The 15,217-nt window shown below is 43.0% G+C and overlaps 1 protein-coding gene and 1 pseudogene across 4 annotated transcripts in view; both read right to left on the reverse strand.

The window, feature by feature from the left end:
- Positions 1 to 15,217, reverse strand: part of SLC39A11 (solute carrier family 39 member 11) — a 499,832-nt gene that overhangs the window by 293,442 nt on the left and 191,173 nt on the right. The gene's annotated exons all lie outside the window — the stretch shown is intronic.
- Positions 7,488 to 7,597, reverse strand: LOC130297815 (U2 spliceosomal RNA; annotated as a pseudogene).

The raw sequence follows: 15,217 nt of genomic DNA on the forward strand, positions 1-15,217 counted from the left end.
TTATAAATGAACCCAAAGTCAAATTATGAGCCTGAATGCTAAGTCAAAGTACAGAGCATTCTACAAGGAACTGCTGTGTGTTAAGAGTCCCAGGTTGGAAAGACCCCCCTAAAATTCATAGTTTATTGAAACGGTCTTTAATTAATTAAAAATAACTATGCACTTTTTGTCTTAAAAAGGGGCTGCCTAGGGAGTGCCTTTTACATTGAAATGTGGCCAGGCTAGTGTGCATCAAAGCAGAATTGCGGAAATTTTTATTTCTTGTTATATAGTGCAGCATAGGCTATTAGAGAATATTGTGGGGGTTTTTGTGTATGCCTTGTGCTTAGCTCTTTTTTGCTCACATGGGATATGCTGTGGGTTCTGTCATGCAGATTGCAACTTTTTTCAAGCAGTAAAACCTACTAGGTAGAGGTATTTAGCTTCAGATATTAATATATTCGCTCTTGTTACGCCTGTGTGGAAATCAATGCCTTTCAAGCTTTCCTTATTCTATTTCTCATTTCAAGTTTCTAGAAGCTTTAGACTTAAATCATCAATTAATTCAGCAACTGCAGCCAGAGGGCCCGCACTTATTGTTTATATGTCTAAAAAGCTCAGTTTTAGCGAGAATCGCTTTTAATGGAAACCGTAGGTGGCTCTTTTAATCTGGCTTGGGTTTTAATGGGAGCCCGAGGAGCAAGCTTCCAGATGGACGCCAAGATCAATTTCAAGAGAAAAACTGGAGCGAGACATCTCACTCCAGAGGTGTGAACATAACTCAATCTTGCACCACTATGTCAAGAATCAGGGAGACTAAAATGGCTTTAGCAGAGTTGCTCACTGATCCTGTTGGTTGGGCTTCAGAGTATGATTTAGGTAAGCTACTGTACAGTTAAGCTGAAACATTTAGGGAGATTCATCGAGTCCAGTGCAAAGGAAACACTGACCAGTTGTGCATAGAAACCAATTAGATTGTTTTATTTTTCAGGTTTTTAAAAATGGAAAAAGGGATCTGATTGGTTGCTTTGGGAAACTGGTCAACTTGTCCTTTGCACAGGTTTTGATAAATCTCCCCAATTATGCTTAGATTACCTGTCTTGATCGCTCGCTCTGTTTTTGGAAAATCTCGTATTGAACATAAAATAGCAAATTTGGATCATCTGTTCATATGCCTCTTCGCTCCTTTGTAATTTATTCTAGAATTGTATGACTACAATGACAACTGCATGTTATCAGCTGAGGGCGCTTAGCTGACTGTCAAATCAAAGCAGAAGACCCCCGCCCTCCCCCCAAATTGGTAACACCTAACTGTATATTTAGTGATACATTTCTAGTAACAACAACAGAGGAACAACACAACATAGAGCTTAACCCCTTAAGGACCGAGCCCTTTTTCACCTTAAGGACCGGAGCGTTTTTTGCAATTCTGACCACTGTCACTTTAAACATTAATAACTCTGGAATGCTTTTAGTTATCATTCTGATTCCGAGATTGTTTTTTCTTGACATATTCTACTTTAACTTAGTGGTAAAATTTTATGGTAACTTGCATCCTTTCTTGGTGAAAAATCACCAAATTTGATGAAAAAAATGAAAATTTAGCATTTTTCTAACTTTGAAGCTCTCTGCTTGTAAGGAAAATGGATATTCAAAATAAAACATTTTTGGGTTCACATATACAATATGTCTACTTTATGTTTGCATCATAAAATTTATGAGTTTTTACTTTTGGAAGACACCAGAGGGCTTCAAAGTTCAGCAGCAATTTTGAAATTTTTCACAAAATTTTCAAACTCGCTATTTTTCATGGACCAGTTCACGTTTGAAGTGGATTTGAAGGGCCTTCATATTAGAAATGCCCAATAAATGACCCCATTATAAAAACTGCACCCCCCAAAGTATTCAAAATGACATTCAGTAAGTGTTTTAACCCTTTAGGTGTTTCACAGGAATAGCAGCAAAGTGAAGGAGAAAATTCAAAATCTTCATTTTTTACACTCGCATTTTCTTGTAGACCCAATTTTTGAATTTTTGAAAAAGGTAAAAAGGAGAACATTTTTTATTGTATTTGAAACCCAATTTCTCTCGAGTAAGCACATACCTCATATGTCTATGTTAATTGTTCAGCAGGCGCAGTAGAGGGCTCAGAAGGGAAGGAGAAATGGTTTTTGGGGGGCATGTCACCTTTAGGAAGCCCCTATGGTGCCAGAACAGCAAAAAAACACACATGGCATACCATTTTGGAAACTAGACTCCTCAGGGAACGTAACAAGGGGTAAAGTGAACCTTAATGCCCCACAGGTGTTTCACGACTTTAGCATATGTAAAAAAAAATATTTTTTTTTACCTAAAATGCTTGGTTTCCCAAAAATTTTACATTTTTAAAAAGTGTAATAGCAGAAAATACCCCCCAAAATTTGAAACCCAATTTCTCCCGATTCAGAAAACACCCCATATAGGGGTGAAAATTGCTCTGCTGGCGCACTACAGGTCTCAGAAGAGAAGGAGTCACATTTGGCTTTTTGAAAGCAAATTTTGCTCTGGGGGCATGCCGCATTTAGGAAGCCCCTATGGTGCCAGAACAGCAAAAAAAAAAACACATGGCATACCATTTTGGAAACTAGACCCCTCGGGGAACGTAACAAGGGGTAATGTGAACCTTAATGACCTACAGGTGTTTCACGACTTTTGCATATGTGAACATTTTTAATTTTTTTTTACCTAAAATGCTTGGTTTCCCAAAATTTTAACATTTTTAAAAAGGGTAATAGCAGAAAACACCCCCCAAAATTTGAAGACCAATTTCTCCCGATTCAGAAAACACCCCATATGGGGGTGAAAAGTGCTCTGCTGGCGCACTACAGGTCTCAGAAGAGAAGGAGCCACGTTTGGCTTTTTGAAAGCAAATTTTGCTCTGGGGGCATGCCGCATTTAGGAAGCCCCTATGGTGCCAGGACAGCAAAAAAAAAAAAAACACATGGCATACCATTTTGGAAACCAAACCCCTCGGGGAACGTAACAAGGGGTTAAGTGAACCTTTATACCCCACAGGTGTTTTATGACTTTTGTATATGTAAAAAAAAAATTTTTTTTTAACCTAAAATGCTTGTTTTCCCAAAAATTTTACATTTTTAAAAAGGGTAATAGCAAAAAATACCCCACAAAATTTGAAGCCCAATTTCTCCCGAGTACGGCGATACCCCATATGTGGCCCTAAACTGTTGCCTTGAAATACGACAGGGCTCCAAAGTGAGAGTGCCATGCGCATTTGAGGCCTAAATTAGGGATTGCATAGGGGTGGACATAGGGGTATTCTACGCCAGTGATTCCCAAACAGGGGGCCTCCAGCTGTTGTAAAACTTCCAGCATGCCTGGACAGTCAGTGGCTATCTGGCAATACTGGGAGTAGTTGTTTTGCAACAGCTGGAGGCTCCGTTCTGGAAACAGTGGCGTACCAGACGTTTTTCATTTTTATTGGGGAGGGGGGCTGTGTAGGGGTATGTGTATATGTAGTGTTTTTTACTTTTTATTTTATTTTGTGGTAGTGTAGTGTAGTGTTTTTAGGGTACAGTCACACGAGCGGGGGTTCACAGTAGTTTCTCGCTGGCAGTTTGAGCTGCGGCAGAAAATTTGACGCAGCTCAAACTTGCAGCCGGATACTTACTGTAATCCTCCGCCCATGTGAGTGTACCCTGTACGTTCACATTGGGGGGGGGGGAACATCCAGCTGTTGCAAAACTACAACTCCCAGCATGGACGGTCTATCAGTGCATGCTGGAAGTTGTAGTTTTGCAACCGCTGGAGGCTCCGTTTTGGAAACAGTGACGTACCAGACGTTTTTCATTTTTATTGGGGAGGGGAGGGGGGCTGTGTAGGGGTATGTGTATATGTAGTGTTTTTTACTTTTTATTTTATTTTGTGTTAGTGTAGTGTAGTGTTTTTAGGGTACAGTCGCACGGGCGGGGGTTCACAGTAGTTTCTCGCTGGCAGTTTGAGCTGCGACAGAAAATTTGCCGCAGCTCAAACTTGAAGCCGGATACTTACTGTAATCCTCCGCCCATGTGAGTGTACCCTGTACGTTCACATTGGGGGGGGGGAAACATCCAGCTGTTGCAAAACTACAACTCCAAGAATGTACGGTCTATCAGTGCATGCTGGGAGTTGTAGTTTTGCAACAGCTGGAGACACACAGGTTGTGAAACACCGAGTTTGGTAACAAACTCAGTGTTTTGCAACCAGTGTGCCTTCAGCTGTTGCAAAAGCTACAACCCCCAGCATGTACGGACAGCGGAAGGGCATGCTGGGTCTTGTAGTTATGCAACAGCCGGAGGCATACTACATTGGCTGGGGATGCTGGGGATTGTAGTTATGCAACAGCTGGAGACACACTGGTTTACTACTTAACTCAGTGTGCCTTCAGCTGTTGCAAAACTACAACTCTCAGCAGTCACCGACAGCCAACGGGCATGCTGGGAGTTGTAGTTATATGTACCAGATGCACCACTACAACTCCCAGCATGCACTTTAGCTGATTGTGCAAGCTGGGAGTTGTAGTTACACAACAGCTGAAGGTACACTTTTACATAGAAAGAATGTGCCTTCAGCTGTTGCAAAACTACAAGTCCCAGCATGCCCATAAGGGAATGCTGGGAGTTGTGGTGGTCTGCCTCCTGCTGTTGCATAACTACAGCTCCCAGCATGCCCTTGTTGCATGCTGGGAGCTGTTGCTAAGCAACAGCAGGAGGCTGTCACTCACCTCCAACGATCCAGCAGCACAGGTCAGTCCCTCGTCGTCTCCGCCGCTGCTGCTGCTCCTGGGGCCCCGATCCCAACATTAACGCCGGGGATCGGGGTCCCCAGCACCGGGGGTCGTCTTCCCGCACCCGCTCACGTCCTCCGGAAGAGGGGCGGAGCGGGTTGCGGGAGTGACACCCGCAGCAGGCGCCCTGATTGGTCGGCCGGTAATCCGGCCGACGAATCAGGGCGATCGTGAGGTGGCACCAGTGCCACCTCACCCCTGCTGGCAATGGCTGTTCGGGGCCGTCTCTGACAGCCCCGATCAGCCAGTAATTCCGGGTCATCGGGTCACTGGAGACCCGATTGACCCGGAATCTGCCGCAGATCGCTGGACTGAATTGTCCAGCGATCTGTGGCAATCGCCGACATGGGGGGACATAATGACACCCCTGGGCGATATGCCGGGATGCCTGCTGAACGATTTCAGCAGGCATCCGGCTCCCCTCCGGCTAGCGGTGGGGGCCGGAAATGCTCAGGGCGTATCCATACGCCCTCGGTCCTTAAGGACTTGGAAACGGGGGCGTATGGATACGCCCTATGTCCTTAAGGGGTTAAGAAAAGGATGCTCCAAAATTTCACATAGCAACAGTAATAATTGATTTCAAATCATGGGTGCAGACTAGAAACAGTCTAGGCAGGCAGACCTGAATGGTCAGAAGGTTAAGAAAGGTGGTAAACAGACAGGACACAACCCCAGTTGGAACCTGTGTAGACAGAACATTATTGCCCAGGAACAAAAAAAAAAAAAAAAAGAAGATTGGGAGTTTCTTCTTAATTAAGCACCACCACTTCCAAAAGCTTGTGACATGTCGTAAAGACATGTCGAAGGTTTTAGTCAATGGGACTATGGTTGTTCAGACCTCCACCAGTCTCTAGAACGAGCTGAGAGAAGTGCACGCTAAGGGACTCCTATAGTAAGTTTATGGGCCCAAATCTGGCCTCAAGCAGAGAGCAGGGAGAAGCAGAGCACAGCCGAATGCTTCTCCCTGCTCATTTTAGAAATCATTTAGAGTCTCAACACCCAGACCAATGATTGTGGGAAGTGATGGTTTAGCACACGCTGGCTATATAAGTGGCCTTGATACCACACTAGACATCCCAGCAAGGAGTCAGAAGCAACGAGCAGGATTGCTAGATTATAGCATATTCTAAAAAAAAATAAATAATTATTCAAACATACATACATGTATGTATGTATGTATGTGTGTGTGTGTGTGTGTGTGTGTGTGTGTGTGTGTGGAGTGATATGGCTGTCTCCTACTGTCTTGCTATCTGCTGGTCTCACTTTTCACTATAATGCTGTACAGATCATTTTTCAGCAGCCTCCTCCTTATCAGCACAGACAGTACAGTATATCTCAGATTTAAGGGTTAATTCTGAAGGACCACAAAAGGAAGGCTTATACCATAATCATTGCTACAAGCCTTTTCCCTTTTTGGTCATTTGTAATAGTTTGTTTGTTGTAATAGGCAGCACCCGGATTGTTATTTACTTTTTGGCTAAGCCTACCTTTTTTGCTTATGGTAAAGATCTTAGGATTAATCAGTCTATGCACAACAGAAATAAAAACTGGACAAAAATAGGTCTTAGAGTTGCTGCTTAATTCTGGCATAAACACGACCATAGGAGATGCACAGGACATCAAAGACTTTATTGGGTAAACAGCAGGACAACGCGTTTCGGCACTACCATGTGCCTTCTTCAGGTCCACCAGAATAACTGATGGAGTGTCCTGAGGTGAGGCTGTGCAGCCGTGATCTGTCCTTCAACAGATCCATGCTGTTTATCTGCTCCTACAAGGTGTGGGACCAGGTCACAGTGCAGCAGCTCATTTATGATTCATCTTTCACGCCTTCCATAGAATTGTACTTATCGCTAGCACAACTCCACAAGGCCAGTTTATTACTTTGATGTGTGTTTTTTTTTTTAAAGCCAAGGAACGTGCTTTCGATTCACCCAAAGTGCAAGAAAAAGTGCAAACGTGTTACACTAAAAAAACGTGCACAAAGGATGCGGTCTATCGCAAGCCCTTCTCCGATAGGAGAGAGGCCCCCCAACAAATCTTACCCTTCGCCTCCGGACCAAAAGGTACCTGCGAGGTTCCAGGTTCGATGTCCCTTTTCGCCGAAGCTACTAGGGGACCACAAATGCTCCCGGCATCCCCCTTGGCGTTAGCCAAGGTATCTGCCCGCAGAGCCGATTACGGTAGGTACCCTGCCAAAGCAGGAGTACCCGGGGTGTTTGCAGGGAGGTGCGGAACCTAATGGCCACACACACCTCCCCTAGACCGCCAGGAGGGACACCCAGAAGGGCTACCGCATCCTGACAAATCCTGTGAACACACAACACGCAAAAAGTGACACAGTGAGACAAAAAAGAAATAAATAAGTGAATGTGTGCAGATATACTGCCCGGATATCCGGCCGGATCTATAAAAATTTCTCTGATCCTAGCCAGAAGGCCGGGAATCAAGAGGTGAGTGCCACAAGGTGAAGAGATTATGGTGCCCGTGCTTCAACTCAGTGAGTCTATCCTCCCAGTGAGTTTCGGCACCTCGGGGTCACCACTCCCCGAGGCACAAAAGTACCTCGGCTCTAGACCCTCTCAGCCTCATGGCGAGACCCGGAGGGAACAGGTCACATCAGGGCAGCCGTCGAGCTGATTCCTCAGAACCAGCCCCGGAAAGCCCCGGTACACCTGCATCCTCCATGCAGCACCCATCCCCACCAGCCCCATACCGGCGTTACTGTACACCGGCATGAAAGACTGATAAGAACAGATACTACACTTGATCTTAGCCAAAAGGCCGAGAAGCGATGTGGTGGTGGGAAAAATTCTGATATAATACTCAAGGGAGCGGCCCCTTTTCCATTTTATTCCCCCATTCTATTTTTAGTCTATGCATAAGTGACTGCAAAGTTTTGGAACCAGTGCGCATGTGCCGTTGAAGCACTACACCTGGAAGTCAGATGCGTAGACTCTCATATTTCAGCCAACATGACAGTGAAGAGGGAATTTATATTGATGGAGGGGGAGGGATATATGGCCGGAGTGGATGGGTAGTACATTGCTAAAGAAACTGGAACTCGCCTCCATTGTGCACAAGAAAACATTTGCATATTAGCATCAATAATGACATCACAGCAACAGCTGCATCGATATGGACAAGGTAAATTGCATTTCTATAAGGATTAAAAACACTATAAACCTGTATATTTAAATCAGTGCAGGTGATTCTGCTGTCACTTTCCCTTTAAAATCCATTAGCAACATTGGGCGTTAATTCTGAAATGCAAACACTGTTCACGCACAATGTAGCACTTCTATTCTTTTGTCTAATGACAGTCACAATCAGGTAACAACCAATAAAATATGGGAACAAATCCTATCATGTGTACAATCAATTACTTATTAACAATTGCACAAATCAAGTAGCAGTCATTACCACTCTGGATAGTTACGGCTGCACAGTTTTATGGAAGCCTATCTGCCTCTTACCTCATTGGAAACTCAAGCATCCACTTAAAGATGAGCAAATTGTTTTGCCTGCCATAGGACGTGCTGCATCAGTAGAATTAAGAACATGGATAAGATGGAGACAGATGTATTGAACATCCTCACTTTATTTTGTGACTACATGTTCGCATTGTACTGATGCCTTCATTCATCAAATATACATAAGTTATGCTCCTAACCAGCATCACAGATTTTATGACATTTGACAGAAAAAAATAAAGCCGCATGCAACACTGCCTGATCACGGTTCTTATGACTCAAAATGACAGCAGGGATTTGTGGCAATAATACAGACAAAACAATATCTGCAAGACTACATGTAAGCCAATGATATCTAATAGCAAGAGGTCATTTGTTTACATGCCATACGAGTTTGTATGAGTTTTCCTGCAGGATTGGTGAGATTATTCTGACCTACCATAAATTCTGGGGGATATCTGAGTACTGGGAGCCAGAAAAGGAGACTGCTAAAAGGTAAAGCGTGATTTTGCAGTTTAGTGAACTATCATCATAACATTTCATAACTATCAGATGATGATTTAGAACAGGTCATGTCTGGCACTTTTCTGAGCTGAATAAATTGTATAAATGTATTTATTTAACAAGAAAATATGTAAGTTCTACCAGGAAAAAATATCTTATGTACACAATCCAGGTCTCTTTTCAATGTACATGCTGCACCATAGTATTTAACTATGGCTGGTACACATGCATTGCTTCCTTTTAGACAATATTAACACTATGTTGTCACCTCCTACAGTCCCCCTTTAAATACGGAATGAACATGTTGCCTGTTACTCACAATAGTAACATTTGATTGGTGTCATTTTTTTACTTTTAAGCCTTGTAACCCGCAGTTTAATAAATTCTGCAATTCCTCAGATCTCTGCATCTCAGCACCCTATATTATAGGCCTGAAGCTAAATGATTACAGCGGCTTCCTGGATCCCTGCGCTCATCCATCATTTACATCTTAATCAGATGAGCAGGAGGAAAGGTGCGATTGTGAGGAGGGCAGTCAAGCGCTACATAAATGATTCTTAACTGTTGGGCTGCCAGGTGAGTCAGCACAAACCTGCTGAGATATTGGCCTAGGAATGCATGTCGCAGAAAAGCAACATAATCCCATAGTCCCAGGTCTGCAATAATCAGTTTGTAGCTAGGGTATGCTCACATGCATTAAAGCATTAAAATAAAAATTAAGTTACTTTACAATTAGTCATAATTAAAGATTAAAACAATAATCTCCTTTTCTTGTGTGTATATAGCTGAAATGTTGACTTACACCGAATAGCCACTTTATTAGTGTGTCCCATCCAATAGCTTGCTGGACTTCCTTTGGCCTTCAGAACTGCAGCAATTCATCATGAGTCAGATCCCACTAGGTGATGAAGTCGTTTTGCAGGAATATTGGCCCACGCAGACAGGGACAATTTTTCCAGTTAGTGTCTCTATAGGAAGGCTCAGGAAGCAAGGAAAACTTACTGTCCCATTCTTGGAGCCAATCGGTAACTATAAGACCCTTGTGAATGGCGCTTTGTCCTTTTAACAGTCGGCTATTTTGAAGACGTTACATTTTGTAAGCCACAATGCTTAGATAAGCCCTACTCCTAATGTCCATTTACAGGTATCAAATAACCAAGGGTGTATAAAGACAACATTCCCCATAACATTAAGACACCTCCATCAGCCTGGGCTGATCACACCTGATAGGTAGGGTTTGGTGGTTCATGATGCTTGGGTCAAATACTGACCCTCTCATCAGCATGGTGCCACCAAGATCTGGATCCATCTGACCAGGCTGCGTTTTTCACAAAGATCTGGATCAATCTGACCAGGCCATATTTTTTAACAGAGATCTAGATCCATCTGACCAGGCCATGTTTTTTTTTGCTTCTCCATTATAAAAGTTTCACTCTTTTGTCCCCTGGAATCTTGCCATTCTGTTTCCCTTAGGCTGAATTCATACCTCGTTGCAGGATCTGGCTGGGGAGGGGGCTTCCGTACCCGAGCTGGACCAGCGCTGAAATAGTTTACTTGAACGGTGACTCCGTCCGGCTCATTTTTGACTCTTATCCGGTTTTGTGACCGGACCTAAAATCTTAGTATACTACGGTTTTGGGTCCGGTCAGGAAACCGCATATGGGTCAAAAATGACCTGACCGGAGTCACCGTTTGACTCCGGTAGGGTCATTAAAGTAAATGGATTTCAGCGCCGGTCTGGCTGGGGTATGGGAGGGCCCGGTTTTCACCTCCCCCAGCCAGTTCCGGCAACCGTAGGCTGAAAACGAGGTGTGAATGCAGCCTTAGGCTGCATTCACACAATGATTTGACCTTCTGATGCATAGATACGATTTCAGAAGCTCAAAATCGCATGAAATCGTATCTGTGCACGGACAGGTACAGTTAGATATGGAGCCATTAACTATTATGGGGCTGCGGACCAGATCGTTGTCAGCTTTGAGCTTCCGAAATCGTATCTGTGTATCAGAAGGTCAAAACGTGGTGTGAATGCAGCCTAAGGGACAATGGCCCATATTTATCAAACTGGAGTGATCTGTCCATAACAACCAATCACAGCTCAGATTTAATTTTACCAGAGCTTATTAAGATATCAAAGCGAAGTAAATTGCTCCAGTTTTTGTCTCATATTGTTTGATAAATCTGGGCAAATCTCCCTAGAGCGGGTCATCTTCTGTTATGGCCAATCTGTGCTAAGGAACTTGTGCCTTCAGACACGTTAGCTGGACACCAGTGTTGTATTCGTCTGCAGTTTCCTGACTGTGCTCCACCTATTAATCAGAACAATTCCTGACATCTTTGTTCAGTGCTTGATTGTTGAGTTGTTTTCTCTTTTCCGAAATGTTTTTTTTTTCTGATTACACCATTTTCCATATACTTTCCACAACGTTGCATGAGAAAACACCAAAATGTTAGAAGTGTGATTCTGGTCCCTGCTAGTCTGGCCCCAATGACGAGATCTCACTCCAAGTCACTCAGGTCACTCAATTTTTCCATCGAATTAGTATTCACACTACAACTTGTCCTTACAGGAAAGACCCACTTGTCAGAGGACAGCAAGCTCTAATATGCCCATTCAGTATACTTACTACACACAGACTACAAAAATTCCTATATAGGCATGTGTAACCCTCTACTGTCTCCCCTTTTCTCCAAATGCCAGTATATTGGTCAGACCGAAGAGAGTGAAGGAAAAATTCACAACACATTTGTAGTGTAATGTTGGCGTATATGCCAGAAAAAAAATATAATCTTCTTACATAAGCATGTGTGCTCTTTACTTATATAGGCAGACGTATAGAGAGAGTGTCGTTCTGGCATAGATTTGGCAGTAATACATTATGAACCTGATGCCTTAACTGTACTGTAAATCGGAAATATCCTCTTTTACGGCATTCCGATTCGACTGTCTAAACGATGTCAAAGCAGTTCACACTAAAAGTAAATACTGAATGCACTGTGCGTTTATTCTTACACGACCAGAGATCAAACAGTATGCAGTTTGTTTGTGGTATAAAATTGAGACAAACAGACCTGTAAAAGAGCTGTAGATGCCAATTTAACAGTAGTGATGCACAGACTTTTCGGGAGCCGAAAATCACCTACCAAAAATGGTGTTTTCGGCATTTTGGCGAATGAAAAATTTGGGTTGATTGGGGGGAGTGTCTTACAGTAGGGGCATGTCATTGTGTCAGTCAGGGGAATGAGCTGGGAAGGATTTCCGTTTGTAGTCTGACAATACAGTCTGGGGTTCCAGATGATCACTGTCCTGGAGCCCGGGGGGCACAGCAACCTAGTGCAGCCTTGGGCTATCCTGCACTCTCACCAGGGTCCAGGCCTCTCTCCCCAGTCTACAGAGATCTAGGTCATGCTGGGAGTAGTATTTAGTAACCAACTAACTCCCAGCATGCCCCAACTGCCCAATGGTTTGCAGTTGACTGAAAACTAGTAGTTTTGGGTCAGCTGCAGAGCATTTAAGTAATCTGCCCAGTATGTATATTAAATAATCCTCTAAAAAAAAAAAAAAAATTTCAGTGGGTGGGGCAATGCATTTTCGGCCAAGCACAGCCTTCATTTTTCAGTTACGGCACAAAATTTTCATTTCAGTGCAACACTATTGTAACAAGGTATAATAATATAGGTCAGCATTACAAGGTAATGCTTGTCTCAGTCCGATTCTGAACACATTACTACATTTAACATCATAATATAAAATATAAAAAAAAAAATCAGCTTTCAAAATAGCTGAAAAAGCAACACAAAAGTAGAGATAACACAAATCCTACATCATACTGAGAGATGGAATGAAAGTCCATAGGCAGCCTAGAAAATGTTATTAGAAAAGGATTTCTGCTTGGAGTTATGTCTAAATTCCAGGGGTCAGAACATTAACATGCTGCGTCCAAATCATAAAGCAATATTTAAAAAAAAAAAAAAAACACAAAAATATTCCCAGCAATTTTACTGACAACTTGCCGTTGGACATCATGTGATGAGTTTCTGCATCTAAAATGCTTATAATTGATCATAGGAAACATGTACATTGTAGAAAAGGAAAAATCCAAATCAAATAAACCACTGAAGAGAAACAAAACAAAACAAAAAAACACATACATATTCCCTAAGGGAACCAAGGACTCACACAGGTAGGGTATAGCCCTGAACACGATTTCATCACCAAGTATAGTATTAATCTACATGAAAAAGCTACCGTAAGTAACCTTGTAAATATAATACACAATGTACTGATTCCCAGTCAAAGTGTGTCTAATAATAGTAATAATGCAGTGATACATTCACAATTCGGTCTGAGTTTTCAGAGCTGATATTTCCCAGCTTATTTAGTGTCTTTATACCTGGCAGATAAGCGTTATAAGCTGCTATGGCAGAGTCTGTCAGCAAGTAGATGATGGATTCCAACAACAATAGAAATTAGAATATAGTTTCAGGCCTTAACCCCTTAAGGACCAGGCCAATTTTCACTGTCACTTTAAGAATTGATAACTCTAAAACGCTTTTACTGAATATTCTGATTCAGAGATAGTTTTTTCGTGACATATTCTACTTTATTTTGGTGGTAAATTTTCGTCGTTACTTGCATCCTTTTTTGGTGAAAAATCCCCAAATTTCATAAAAATTTAGAAAATTTAGCATTTTTCTAACTTTGAAGCTCTCTACTTGTAAGGAAAATGGATATTCCAAATAAATTTAATTTTTATTCACAAATAAAATATGTACACTTTATATTGGCATCATAAAATGGACATATTTTTGCTTTTTGAAAAAAATAGAGGGCTTCAAAGTAGAGCAGCAATTTTCAAACATTTCATGAAAATTGCAAAATCTGAAGGGACAGATGTTACAGAACTACAACTCCCAGCATGCCTGGGCAGTCTAGGCATGCTGAGAGTTGTAGTTTGGCAACATCTGGAGGGCTACAGTTTGGGCACCACTGTAACAGTGGTCCCCAAACTGTGACCCTCCAGATGTTGCAAAACTACAACTCCCAGCATGCCCAGACAGCCTTTGGCCACGGCAACCCACTGTCCTGCTCTGCCATTGGTCAGAATCTGTTCTGACCAATGGCAGGGGATAGGAGTGCGACCTCACTCCTACCCTGCAAGACGATCTGGGCTGTCACTGACAGGCCAGATCATCACTATTTTCCGGGCTGATCGGGTCACCAGAGACCCAATCAGCCCGGAATAGTAGAAAATCGCATGTCTGAATTGACATGAGATTTTCCGCGATCGCCGACATGGGGGGACGCCTCGGTTTCAGCAGGCGGCGGGATGCGAAATTCCCACGGACGTACGAGTACAGTGGTCCCTCAACATACGATGGTAATTCGTTCCAAACGACCCATCGTTTGTCGAATCCATCGTATGTTGAGGGATCCGTGCAATGTAAAGTATAGGAAGCTGTACTCACCTGTCCCCGTCGCTCCGGACCAGGTCCTCAGGGCTCCCGATGCTGTCCCAGGTGCTCCCGATGCTGTCCCGCTGCTCCGGTGTCTTCTTCGCGATCCTCCGGTGTCTTGCGCATCTTCTGCAGGGTCCGGGCCTCGCTTTCTGGTGACGTTATTACGCTGCTGTGCCGGCGCGGCGTGCGTAGTGACGTAATAACGGCGCCGAAAAGCAAGGCACGGACCCTGGAGAAGATGCGCAAGACACCGGAGGATCGCGATGTGGACCAGGAGCAGCGGGAATAGGTAAGCAAACCTGCCAGGGATGCTTAAACTGCTATCCGACAGTAGCTTAAGCATTTTGCGCTGTCGGATAGCAATTAATGCGATGGCCCCGACATATAAAAGCATCGTATGTCGATGCTGACATCGACATGTGATGGCCTCTGAGAGGCCATCGTATGTCGATTTTATCATATGTCGGGGCCATCGTAGGTCGGGGGGTTACTGTACGTGCCTGGTCATTAAGAGGTTAAAGGGGTAAAATTATTTATTTATTTTTTATCAACTGGTGCCAGAAAGTTAAACAAATTTGTAAATTACTTCTATAAAAAAAAATGTTAATCCTTCCAGTACTTATCAGCTGCTAAAGTGGAGTTTTTCTTTTGTTTGACCACAGTGCTCTCTGCTGACACCTCTGTCCATTTTACGAACTGTCCAAAACAGGAGCAAATCCTCATAGCAAACCTATCCTACTCTGGACAGTTCCTAAAATTGACAGAGGTGTCAGCAGAGAGCACTGTGGTCAGAAAAGAAATAATTCAAAAAGAAAAGAACTTCCTGTGGAACATACAGGGAGCTTATAAGTACTAGAAGGATTAAGATTTTTTTTAATAGAAGTAAATTACAAATCTGTTTAAATTTCTGTCATCAGTTAATAAAAAATAAAAAAAAATGTTTTTCAGTGGAGTACCCCTTTAAAGGGGAACTCTAGTA

This window comes from Hyla sarda, chromosome 13 (genome assembly GCF_029499605.1).
Source record: "Hyla sarda isolate aHylSar1 chromosome 13, aHylSar1.hap1, whole genome shotgun sequence".
In the NCBI taxonomy this organism is placed as follows: domain Eukaryota; kingdom Metazoa; phylum Chordata; class Amphibia; order Anura; family Hylidae; genus Hyla; species Hyla sarda.